The 11,827-nt window shown below is 35.4% G+C and overlaps 1 long non-coding RNA gene across 1 annotated transcript; it reads right to left on the bottom strand.

Annotated features, from left to right (window-relative positions):
- Nucleotides 1–3,857: 3,857 nt before the first annotated feature.
- LOC123677995 lies at nt 3,858–5,900 on the bottom strand. The gene is made up of 2 exons (XR_006747178.1): nt 5,707–5,900; nt 3,858–4,135 (listed from the first exon to the last, which is right to left on the bottom strand). It is a non-coding gene; the product is annotated as an uncharacterized LOC123677995 (long non-coding RNA).
- Nucleotides 5,901–11,827: the final 5,927 nt, after the last annotated feature.

The raw sequence follows: 11,827 nt of genomic DNA on the forward strand, positions 1-11,827 counted from the left end.
CCAAAAGGGCTTTAGTTTTTCGTATTGTCACTGCAAAATTTTTACCATTTTGTAGGGCTTTTTGACAAATTCAAGGTAATGTTGAAGCGTATATCGTTCAATTTTTAGTACTGAAGCTTCTTTTACTTGACAAACATCACAGGATTACTGTTTCGGAAGTGACAGTAGCCCAGATTATATATGAAGTGGCAAAATGAAAACATTCCAGTGGCAACATTTTCAAAAACCTTGTATAAGTGACAATTGCATAGATTGATGTACGTTTTTCCCTTTTTATTGAGCGTTTTTTTTCTTAATCTTTACAGTGAGTGACATTTTTGTATTCCGTATTTTAATCACTTAATGCTTGATAGTTTTGTTAGCTGTATCAGTCTGGATGGTGTATTGAGTCAGGTGTTAGAGGTGGATACTGGTATTCCACAGGGAACTGTACGTGGTCCGGTGTTATTTCTTGTGTTTGTTGATTGGCTGATAAGATTTACGTGCCTAGATATAATAGATTATGCGGATGATTCCGTAAAAACATGGAATTAGACCTATCAGTTGGATGAATGTTCAACAGTAGAGAGAGCAGAGTCAATTAAATATCTGGGTGTTCATGTTGATCAACATCTATGGTGGCATAAGCATTCGGAGGCAATTGTTGAGAGGATGAAGTGTCTTCTAAATGTTTTTTATAATATAAGAGATGTTCTCTTTCGAAGATTGTGTTTTCGAGTGTATGTTTCGTTGGTGTTGTCTAGTCTTAGGTATGGACTTGTAATGTTGGGTGGTATGTGTGTAACTCGAGCCAAAAAAACGTGGAAATAGTTCAAAAATCAATATTGAAATTTAGTTTGAAACTAGGAAAAATTGCATAATTCTAACAAACTGTTCGTGGATACTCAACTGCTTAACACAAGGCAACTTTAAATGTATGAAATAATAATTAACCAACTGAAAAAAACGAGACGAAGATACAGCATTGTTATTCAACTAGACAAGTCAGAAATGAATTTTTGATGGTTCCATTTTTCTGTAACAAAGTTTACAACATAGTCATATTATGGCCCAACTTCTACTTCCGGTTGATATGAGGGTTGGAGTAAAATGCATAAAAGATGACTTAAAGCGTACATAGTGATGATTTGATGATCTAAAAAAGGTTTTCTGGACATAGAGTTTTTTTTCGTTCGATTTTTCTTCGAATTGTTTAGTTCTTTTTTCTTTCTTGCAAAAGTGAATATTTTAATTCAATTTAAGATAATGTATTATTCATTTGTGATTAAGGCATGATATGGCAGTATACAAGCATTCTTGCTTAGACTGCGTATTGCTGCTCCTTCAGATTTGATATATTGAATTGAAATTGAGCATCGGAATCTTCAGTCCAGTCCTGGCCTAGCAGACATCCACCGTACAATTTCCTAAGCCTGTTAGTGCGAACTATTCGAGTTACGGCCTATTAATTTAGATGCGTTCAAAGGGAAACGACTGGTGCGAAAACCAATAAAATGACTCATGCCAATATCGAGTTGAGAGTAAGTACGGTCAAGGGGCCCTTCTGAGTGGACCCTTTCGAGGGCTAGACGAGGGCTAAACGCATTCCGGCAAGGCGTGAAGAACTTCTGGCCTCAATTAAGGAAATAATTATGTTCACCGCACGACGTGGTGCCGACCACTGACGTGACGGCTCTGTTAGTATGAATGCCATCGTCTTGGAGAAGTTATAACAGTTCACCTGACCCCGATGTCATAGTTCTACTCCATGGGGTGGTTCACCGTGTTCATTTTGACTGGTTATTATGTGTGTGGAAATTCTGCGACATCCATATTCAAAAGTCTGGAAAGAAACATCATAGTTTTTTAACCCTATTTTTTTTAATTATCAGTTCCTTATGTCACAACTTTTTATTTCCTTTTTTCGTCTTCCAACCTTTTTATTTGCCTCTGTATCGAATATTACATGACTTATGACTATATGTCGATCGATTAAAAACATCAAAGAATTTTTTATTGCAAACCTTCCAATTCAAAAGGAGTATCTATTTTTAGGTTTGTAGCGTCTCCATTGAAATTGGGTGTAGGTTTTTTTCTCATTGATAATATGATTTCAGCTTATGATCGTTATTTTTGTGAATTGAGTAATTCTATGCATCTTTAGTTAGGGTTTTGTTCTTGTAATATTTTTCCTATTCATTAATTGGCCTATTGAGGGGTGCAGAATTCAAATGAGTAAATAAATAATTGTGATTATGGCAATTGAAATAATTTCAATAATGACAAAGGTTATTATACCATCCAAAAAGTCTTGAAGTCGTAATTTTTGTTTTTTATACAAGTTTTCATCTTCTGTTACTTATCGTTCAAAACTCATCAAGCATATGAACAGAAAACTTTATAGGAATTTGGACTAGTTCTCTGATTCAAGTCGATTATACTGGTATAAAAATTTTCGGTGTAAATTAATTAATTTGAATTTCTCAAGTTTTATTTACAGGTGATTCCAATTGCCATTTATGTACCTGTTGAACAGTAGATTCCTGAATACAATCTTTTTTCGGCAACCGTCCGGGAAGTGCTCACTTCCCGGACGCTTTTTCTCTGAGAAAGTAGCATTTCCCGGCCTAGTCCGGAAAGTACGTACTTCCCGGACTAGGCCGGAAAAGAATCATAGAATCCATAGCAATCGAGATAACGGCTGACAGTTCATATGAAATTAGTTGTCAAAAATTTGCATGTTTTTTGATCGTAATCGCAATAAAATATGGAAAGCAGCAGCGATAGAGTTATTTTACATGGTTGCCGAAAAAATATTGTACGCAACACGCCCGAAAATGGTTTTTTTGGACTCACAGACTTCCAGGACTCGCTTACGCTCGTCCTGGAATTTTGTCTATTCGTCCAAAAAAACCCTATTTTCCGGACTTGTTACGTAAATTACTATTCTTTTACCATTCTTTCAATTCGGATACAGGCCGTTTTCTCCTGAAAACGTATTCAAGTAGAAAAATGGGAAGTAAGAGATTGACTGGGCTTACTCTGTTGAATATTTATTTCGAATTGATGATTGATAAATGAAAAATGACGAAAATTTGAAGAAATCCACGCACGACTTTTTCAATTACATGGTGAATTATGAACTAACGAATTTCTTTTGAATAATGTTTGACTCACCCCGTATCTAACAATGATTTTTTATTGAATACTAGTCTATAAATTATTAACTTATATTTTTCGCGTGAAAGTGTTTCATTCAAGATGTTTTCCTCGAAAAATGTTACTAGAAAGCTAGTCATAGGATTGAGTTTATCCTACAGACTTTCAAGATCGAGAGGTCATATTTCACATCATACAAAAAATTCAGAAGATTTAAGATTGCTCCTTTCTTCATGTAGTTGCTCTCAGAACTCGGGGAAAAGCGGAAAAACACTCCAACTACGAGGAATCTTCCACCAGATACAAGCGTCCAAATCTTGCTCTCCAAAACGAATTTTTTGATGAACATCAGTTAATGGTGCTATTGCATATTCCCCTCAAAAGGTCCGTTTAGCCGATGTAGCATTTCTTCCACGAAGGTAAGTTGACAGGCATTCCCAGGTCCCGCTGTTCAACCCCTATCAGATTGGGATAAAGGAGCCTATGACTATGTTTCGTTACTCGAAGCAGCAGGTTCGGTTTAGTGGATAAGGGTCCCTCCCACCCTGTTCAACCTTTCATAAGGTAATTCTGCTTAGAAGAGAAGAGCTCATTGATGAACAACTAATCCATGCTTTTCTCAAAAATTTCGAGTTTCTAAGACTCTTATTCCGAGTGTACAGACATTGTGATAGATAGATCTGACGAGGAAACGAAAATTGAAATAAAATTTCAAGAGGTAAATTTGCCGTTTTATTTCATCAGTACATTTTTCATTATTCCTTGAATTTCATTTTATTACATTTATCTTCTTTGCATAATTCACATTCCGTAAATTTAGGACTTCCATCACTCTTCTTCTGTTCACAGACACCTTCTTTGTTATAGCAATCTTTTTGTGGCTGACTATATTTAGTTTTTCTTGAAACGCAATACATGTAACCTTCTTTGCACTTTATCGGTTTGGGAGATTCGCATTCTTTTTTAGATGTACAATGAAGACATTCCAGTGTTAGAACTGCAAAAAATCACATAATTTTAAGGTTTACTCTGGAACTAAAAATAATTGAAATGTACATTTATGAACCTTTGTTGAACTGATGTTAAGTCAGGTGATTCTGAACGTACGTTCATTCATGCACCAATTGAACCCATGGTGACCACAAAACTGTGTATGAGTATAATATGAGGTGAATATTGAAGTTGTTCATTATATTTTAATATAAAAATTATCAATAATCAATCATATAATATAAGGTGAATATTGAAGTTCATATAATATGAGGTGAATATTGAAGTTGTTCATTATATTTTAATATAAAAATTATCAATGAATAAAATGAAACTCTATTCATTTACAATTTTCTAGGTTCGGCTGAGGTATGAAATTATATAAGCCTGTAATTGTTTGACAATCATCTAATGCAGCTTTCGATGTTCAAACACTAAGACAACACATCAGAACACAGAAATCATTTGATATCAATAGCTGTTATAACATACAGACAAAATGCATACGATGCATACGCATGGTTTTATTGCTCTATATGAAGTAATAGAAAGCTGACATTTTGTGATCGAATTCCGATTTGCAATCATTAATTCTCTAGCAGTGTTAATGAGAGCCTCATTTCTGATGTCTTCTTTATCAGTTATAAAAGGAGTGGAATCTATGGTTGGATTCAACGTCCAACTTTAAGCCTCACACTCTATATATGAGATGTGATTTGATAATTCATTTATATCTAGACAAAAACCTGGACTCCTTGGATTTTGTGATCACGATCAACATGAAATTTTCTATGGAGCTTAAAACTATTTGTCTAAATTTAAATGCAAAGCTCAATCTCTATCTTAGTCCGAGTTCATAGAAATCATAAGAAAATCAAAATTTTGAACAGCAATGTTTACCCAATTCCGTGATCTTGTGCCGATATAAAATGGCATAAGGGAAAAAAAAATCGAACTCTTCAAGTATGCTTTTGTTATTTTTTATCCTTTTCCTTTTTTTCAAAATAAATGTTCCGAATTCAATGTTTTCATGATATATAACTTTATAGGTTAATTCAGTAATATTCTATTTTATTCATTAGGATATTCGATTATAAATTTTAAGGGTTCATGTGATATTTGGTTAGAAAATGACATACATTTGAAATAAGATAAGCAGCCATAAGCTCCTTAATACTATTCAATACTTATCTTATTTTTATTGAATTTGCCAGAGGAATCCTTCGATATACGGCATGATTGTTTTATTAATATTGAAAGTAAAAGTCAGAAAAATCGAGCGTGAAATTTTTATCGTAAGAAACAGTCCAAATCTAATACTATAACACATGACAAATAATTCACCTTGATTATTCCCTATCCCAAAACATAAGCAGAGGCCCTTCCCAGATTCAACTCATATTGCTTAAATTGAAATCAATCACAAATAGCTACAGTGAAAACCACCTGAATATCCTAGTTTCATTTGCCTCATTTGATAATTCACGACCCAAAAAAAAATTATAATACACTGTCAAATTCCTGCAATTTTTTCGAGAGATATGAAGTGAAAATTATAATATATTTATAGTTTCTTACCATAGCTAATAACACTGATGATTAAAAAAGTAAATAACAGTGATCTAGCCATCGTAGATACCCTGAATACCATGCAGAACCACCTCTGAATCTTTTATACTTTGTCGGATAAATGGAAAGAAAAAACTGCTTAATGATGAATAATGGTATAATTATGAGAAGTGTTTTACAGTTATCTGGGAGAAATTACTTTCACTAGGTAATTTAGTGGTATTACTCACAAGGTCTTCGTAAATTTCTTTCTATTTAGTTTGATAACTACATTCATTATGTTTAATAGTTGAAAATGGTTCATTTTGATGAAATGAGAATTGTGGAGATAAAACTATGGGTTCCTATAATCTCAATAACAAAATGTATATTTCGACGAAGTTTTTGCATAGATGTTTAACTCAGTTCTACTTATAACAGTCCACTCTTTCAATGAATAGACAAGAAAAAGGATTTTTGTTTCCTCGTTGCCTGCATTTAGAATATCTATTGAATTATTTATTTCATTGTGAAAAAGACGGTTTTGAATATTCACTGTATGTATTCGAAGTATGTTTAAAAAAAACTAAATTTTTCACCTGAGGAATGTGCAATCAGGATTGTTTTAAGTATACGAGGAAATAAGATATATAATAATAGGCTTCGTGATAACCTACTTGAGTGTTTGCAGTACAATATTGAATACCAACAATTTGCTTATCTATTCTGTTCCAATAGAAGTAATCAAAATAGAACTAATGGGATTATTTTGATGAATATCCTCAGATACATATCGTTATTGAAGTTTCAGACTAGCTCAATTATTTGGTAGACATAATTTTGTAGTTTGCATACAATAGTAATTTACGTACCAAGTCCGGAAAATAGGGTTTTTTGGATGAATACACAAAATTCCAGGACGAGCGTAAGCGAGTCCTGGAAGTCTGTGAGTCCAAAAAAACCATTTTCGGGCGTGTTGCGTACAATATTTTTTCGGCAACCATGTAAAATAAAACTATCGCTGCTGCTTTATATATTTTATTGCGATTGCGATCAAAAAACATGCAAATTTTTGACAACTAATTTCATATGAACTGTCAGCCGTTATCTCGGTTGCTATGGATTCTATGATTCTTTTCCGGCCTAGTCCGGGAAGTATGTACTTTCCGGACTAGGCCGGGAAATGCTACTTTCTCAGAGAAAAAGCGTCCGGGAAGTGAGCACTTCCCGGACGGTTGCCGAAAATAGTAATTTACGTAATATTTTTCAACTGCTATAAGATAATCCTATGAAAACTATACGTTTAAGTGCTGATTGTTAGAACGTTCCAATAAGCGCATTTTTTCTGGCATTTTTAGGTCGAAGGGTGGACCAAAGTGATCATCGATAATTTCATTGAAATATTGAAATAATATTAGGTGAACAACTTTGCTTTCACCGTTTTGAAATAGATGGCTGAGACGGTAAATGATATAGTCGAAATAAATAGATCGGCATGTCTTATCTTAGGTATTTGCAAACATAACGCCATTGAAATAGTAGTCAATTTGTGTATGCATCATGAAAATATTCCCGATTAAATATGTCAGCTTACGACCCAAATTCTCCTCATTTGCGGAAGGTTTCAATTTTCTGATTCGATATGGAGAAATCTGCGGCTGGGGCTCAACCATTGCTCTCAAATACCTATGCCGAGGCCGCCACTAGTGAAAGAAAGTGCCGTGAGTGGTTTCAAGGCTTCAAGAACGGGGATTTTGACAACGAAGACCAGCATGGCGGTGGAAGAGAGAGAGCTTTCGAAGATTGGAAGGCATTACTTGATCAGGACTCGTGTTAAACCCAGCTAGAATTGGTAGGATCATTGGGAGAGACGCAACAAGCCATTTCAAAACGCCTGAATGTCATGGGAATGATTCAGAAACAAGAAAATTGAGTTAAAGCCGAGATATGTTGAACGGCGTTTGTTTGCTCGTGAGGCAAAGACGAAAGAGATGCTTCCACGTCGACGGTCAAACCGAATATTCACGGTTCCAAAGTCATGCTCAGTATTTGTTGGGACCAGCTGGGCGTAGTATTATGAGTTGTTGAAACCGACTGAAACAATCACAGGCGATCGTTATCGAACGCAATTAATGCGTTTGGGCCAAGCCAAAGACAAACGGCCGTAATACAACGGGAAACATGATTGAGTGATTTTACAACATGACAATGCTCGACCCCATGGTGTGAAAGTAGTCAAGACATACTTAGAAATGTTGGAATGGGAAGTCCTACCCCACCCGACGTAATCTCCAGACGTTGCTCCCTCGGACTATCACCTTTTTCGATCAATGGCACACGGCCTGGCTGAATATCATTTCCGGTCCTATGAAGAAGTACAAAATTGGATCGATTCGTGGATCAATTCAAAAGATGACCAGTTTTTTCAACGCGGGATTCGGATGCTTTCTGGAAGATGGGAGAAAGTAGTGGCCAGCCATGCACAATACTTTGGGTCATAAATGTTTGACTAGTTTTTCACAATAAAGCCTTGAATTTGGAAAGAAAAACAGCGGAAGCAAAGATGTACGCCTATGTCAATGAAGGAGAGTTTTTATCGAACACTGTATCTAATCCTTAGGTTTCTTTCTGCTCGAACCTAGAGTTGTTATATAGTGTTTTATAATTCGGACAAACACTAGTTACACCTTCCTACTATCTCTAATACTTCGTATCGTAAATACAATCATATTTCATTAAATCTCCATACCTGAAGTTCAGTTTGAAATGAATATTTTATGATAGTTTCAGGGTTTTAATACGAGATTTGGCTCTACCAGTGAAGCATCTTTCAGATGCGTGGATGACAATAGGGAAAGAGGCACTAATTCAATTCATTTGAATGTCTCAGGCGACGGACACAGTCAAAAAAGATACTGGTGGTTTCTTGTTCAATTTTACCCAATTGATAAGACATTTCCCAAGGTTTCGAACGCGGTTTGGCTGTAGATTGGATTCTAATGAAATTACAGTCCCTTCTGAATGTTAATTAAGTATACATTCCGGGTCAGTTGGCAATTTTCGAGACCGAGCATGCATATTCAGGTCGAATCTCGTCTTTATTTGACATTATCATTAGACCGATGTGAAGTTGATGATAGTGGTCTGAAATTGAATATGAGATCGGATACTTTTTGAATCACTGAATCTTCAATAGTTGAAAGAAAGAAATGACGAAAATACCTTTTTTCCAACTAATAAAGATTCAGTGATTTAAGTATCCAATTTCACGCAGTTGAATTTTCAAGAAATGAAGATTTAAAGATTGAATTTATTTATTTATTTAATACATATACAATGTTCTACAGGTTTAAATCCAACTACACAACAAGGGGCATAAGAAAAATAATGTCACATATTCTGAGAAAAAAAAAAGATAACAAAAAGTGCTCAGTAAGTCAAAATAATGAGATCTGATATTTGAATTGGAACAATTAAAAATATCCAAGTGAGAACTTACAGTATAACAGGCCTCACACAAATTATTAAGAGGTGAATACTTCAATGTATTCGTACGAGTTTTCGGCATATAAAATGTATTTCTAAATCTAGAGGATGGTCTTGGAATAGCAAAATTTAGTTTTTCGAAAATGCTAGAATCTTTGATGACTCCGTTTATTAGTTTGTGAGTAAATACAACAGAATGACATTCTCGTTGACATTTCAAACTATTCATGCAGTGTCTGCTCAAAAGCAGCTTCTGTGGAAAACCGATAGGCGGTTAGACACCATCTGCTCTATATGAAAAAAGTTTTAGACAACGCCGGCGCCGTTGCACAGACTCAACTCTCTCAATATGGACTTGATAGCAAGGAGATCAAATTATAGACGCGTATTCTAATTTTTATGTGACATACGCATAATAAAGGGTCTTTGATGTGACTATGTCAGAGAAATCGCGAGAGATTCGCGCTATGAGCCCGTACATTCTATTCGCAGCAGACAAGTTAGTATCAATGTGTGGCACAAACGAAAATTTCGAGTCAAAATTCACTCCTAAGTCAGTTAACACCGATGAACGCTGGAGAACTTTGGACGCTATTGTCTAATCAGAAAGAATCGTATTTTATTTTGCGTAAATGCATATCATTACACTTCGCAGCGTTCAAAGGTAACCCGTTTCTCCTACACCACTCTTCAAACGTTGCAAATTAGAGGCGAGTCGCAAGCAGTCTGATACATTGCTTACCTCCAGGTATATTTTGAAATCATCAGCATATAACAAACAGTCGACATCAACTACCTCCGCCAAATCATTAATAAATTTTATGAAGAGGAGTGGCCCAAGGTTACTTCCTTGAGGCACTAGAGAATACTGTAGACCTGACTCCCCTGAACTCGACATATTGCTGCCTATTGGACAAGTAAGACCTGAAAATACCAATGAGATGTGTTGATAAATTCCTAAATTTATAGCCTCCAAGGATTTCAATCACTAATAAATGGACCGAATATGAGAGGATCAGCCTTCAACAGAATTGGAAATTTTAGCTGTGAACTAGTCGGTTTTTCCAATTCTATCGAGCAACCGGACCTGAAAGCCTTCAAGGTCAAACTTCGGTTTATTATTTTGAAATTCCAGTGTGCCGAAATAACGCTGTAGGTACTCAGTGAGATGCGTTGTTAAAGCAGGAAGAATCTTCATGGACGAACTACTTTCTGGTGAGTTTTCGCCATTAGATCGCTGGTGGATTATTCAGTTCAATCTCACGATTCTTGTATATTTCCCTCACTTCCTCTTCAAGAAGGAAACGGTTCGAGGCATGCCTCAAACGCTTTCTTGTCTAGAGCGTTATTTACATCGTCGCGACGAGAAATCGAAAATATTCCTACGCCTTTTAGGGAGGCTTCTAAAGATAGATTGAGGCATGCCTCGATCCGCGGTCGTATTCTCGAGAACGGCCGAAGGACGAATACTGAATTCTTCGAGTTAATCGACAATTTCGGGAAGCGAGAAAACGGGAAATCATCTCGATTTTTGTTTGTCTCCGTTTTCGTATGAAATTTTTCCGAAAAAACTTTTCATTTTGCTTACCACTCAATTACCACCAGAAGGCAGAATGGATTTAGCGGGACTGAGTGTATCGTCTCAAATTCCCAAAGTTAATGAAAATATTCGAAGTACTTGTGATTTTGTTAAATTTGCCAAAAAATCGGCAACATTTTCCGAGTCAATTCTATGAGGATAAATTATAATAATAATAATATAATGTTCATTTACTATAAACATTATTACAAATAATTGAAGAAATGAAGCGAACTGGTCCAGTTCTAATTAATGTTGAACGATCATGTTTTGTGGCCATGAGTGGGGTCGGAAAATCATATCGGGGGTTTCAGAATATATGGTATGAAAAGTACGACTGGCTTACTGGCAGTATAACTTTGAATACATTATTTTGTTGGCCGTGCATTTGCGATGATATTAACACTAGATCAGTTTTTTGGCACATCTAAAACCATGCGAAATTAATTAATCATTGATTGCTCTTCTTCTGAACGAAAAAATTCAAAAAATTTCAAATTTTTTTTCCAGAAAAGTTGATGAGAGTTGATTTACAAAAGTTGATGTTGAATAAATATAAATAATCGAATGTTCAAATGCTCATAATCCTTACCTATATCCAATTATTCTTTTCAGCAATCGCCAGCAATGAAAAATTGATGAATTTATCACCATCCTACGAAATTATTTTTATTGCGTCGAGTTCCTTTCATCAGAATGATTGTGACCAGTAGATTCCACTCATGAGTATCATCCTTTCTACAACTAAGTATACCTAATTCATTTCAATCACGAAGAGACGAGGGAATTGAACTTCCATCATCAAACCTACTCGGATGAATCATGTCATTCTGTTGTGTTCCTGACATTCGAGATCTCTACAATACAAACAGTGATTTAGGATACGCCTGGAAATCTGCAAGTATTGAATTCAGGATTCCGGTTTTTTCCAATGAAATAAATGTTAATACTCGATCAATGTTCAATGATTTCGATTGAAGTACAATGTGCACACTCAGTTCAATACATGTAGCTTTTCCATTGTTAATATGTTCTTGCATGATTCCATGAGCAGATAGGGATTCGAAATGAAGCATTCATGAAAAT

This window comes from Harmonia axyridis, chromosome 4 (genome assembly GCF_914767665.1).
Source record: "Harmonia axyridis chromosome 4, icHarAxyr1.1, whole genome shotgun sequence".
Taxonomy (NCBI): domain Eukaryota; kingdom Metazoa; phylum Arthropoda; class Insecta; order Coleoptera; family Coccinellidae; genus Harmonia; species Harmonia axyridis.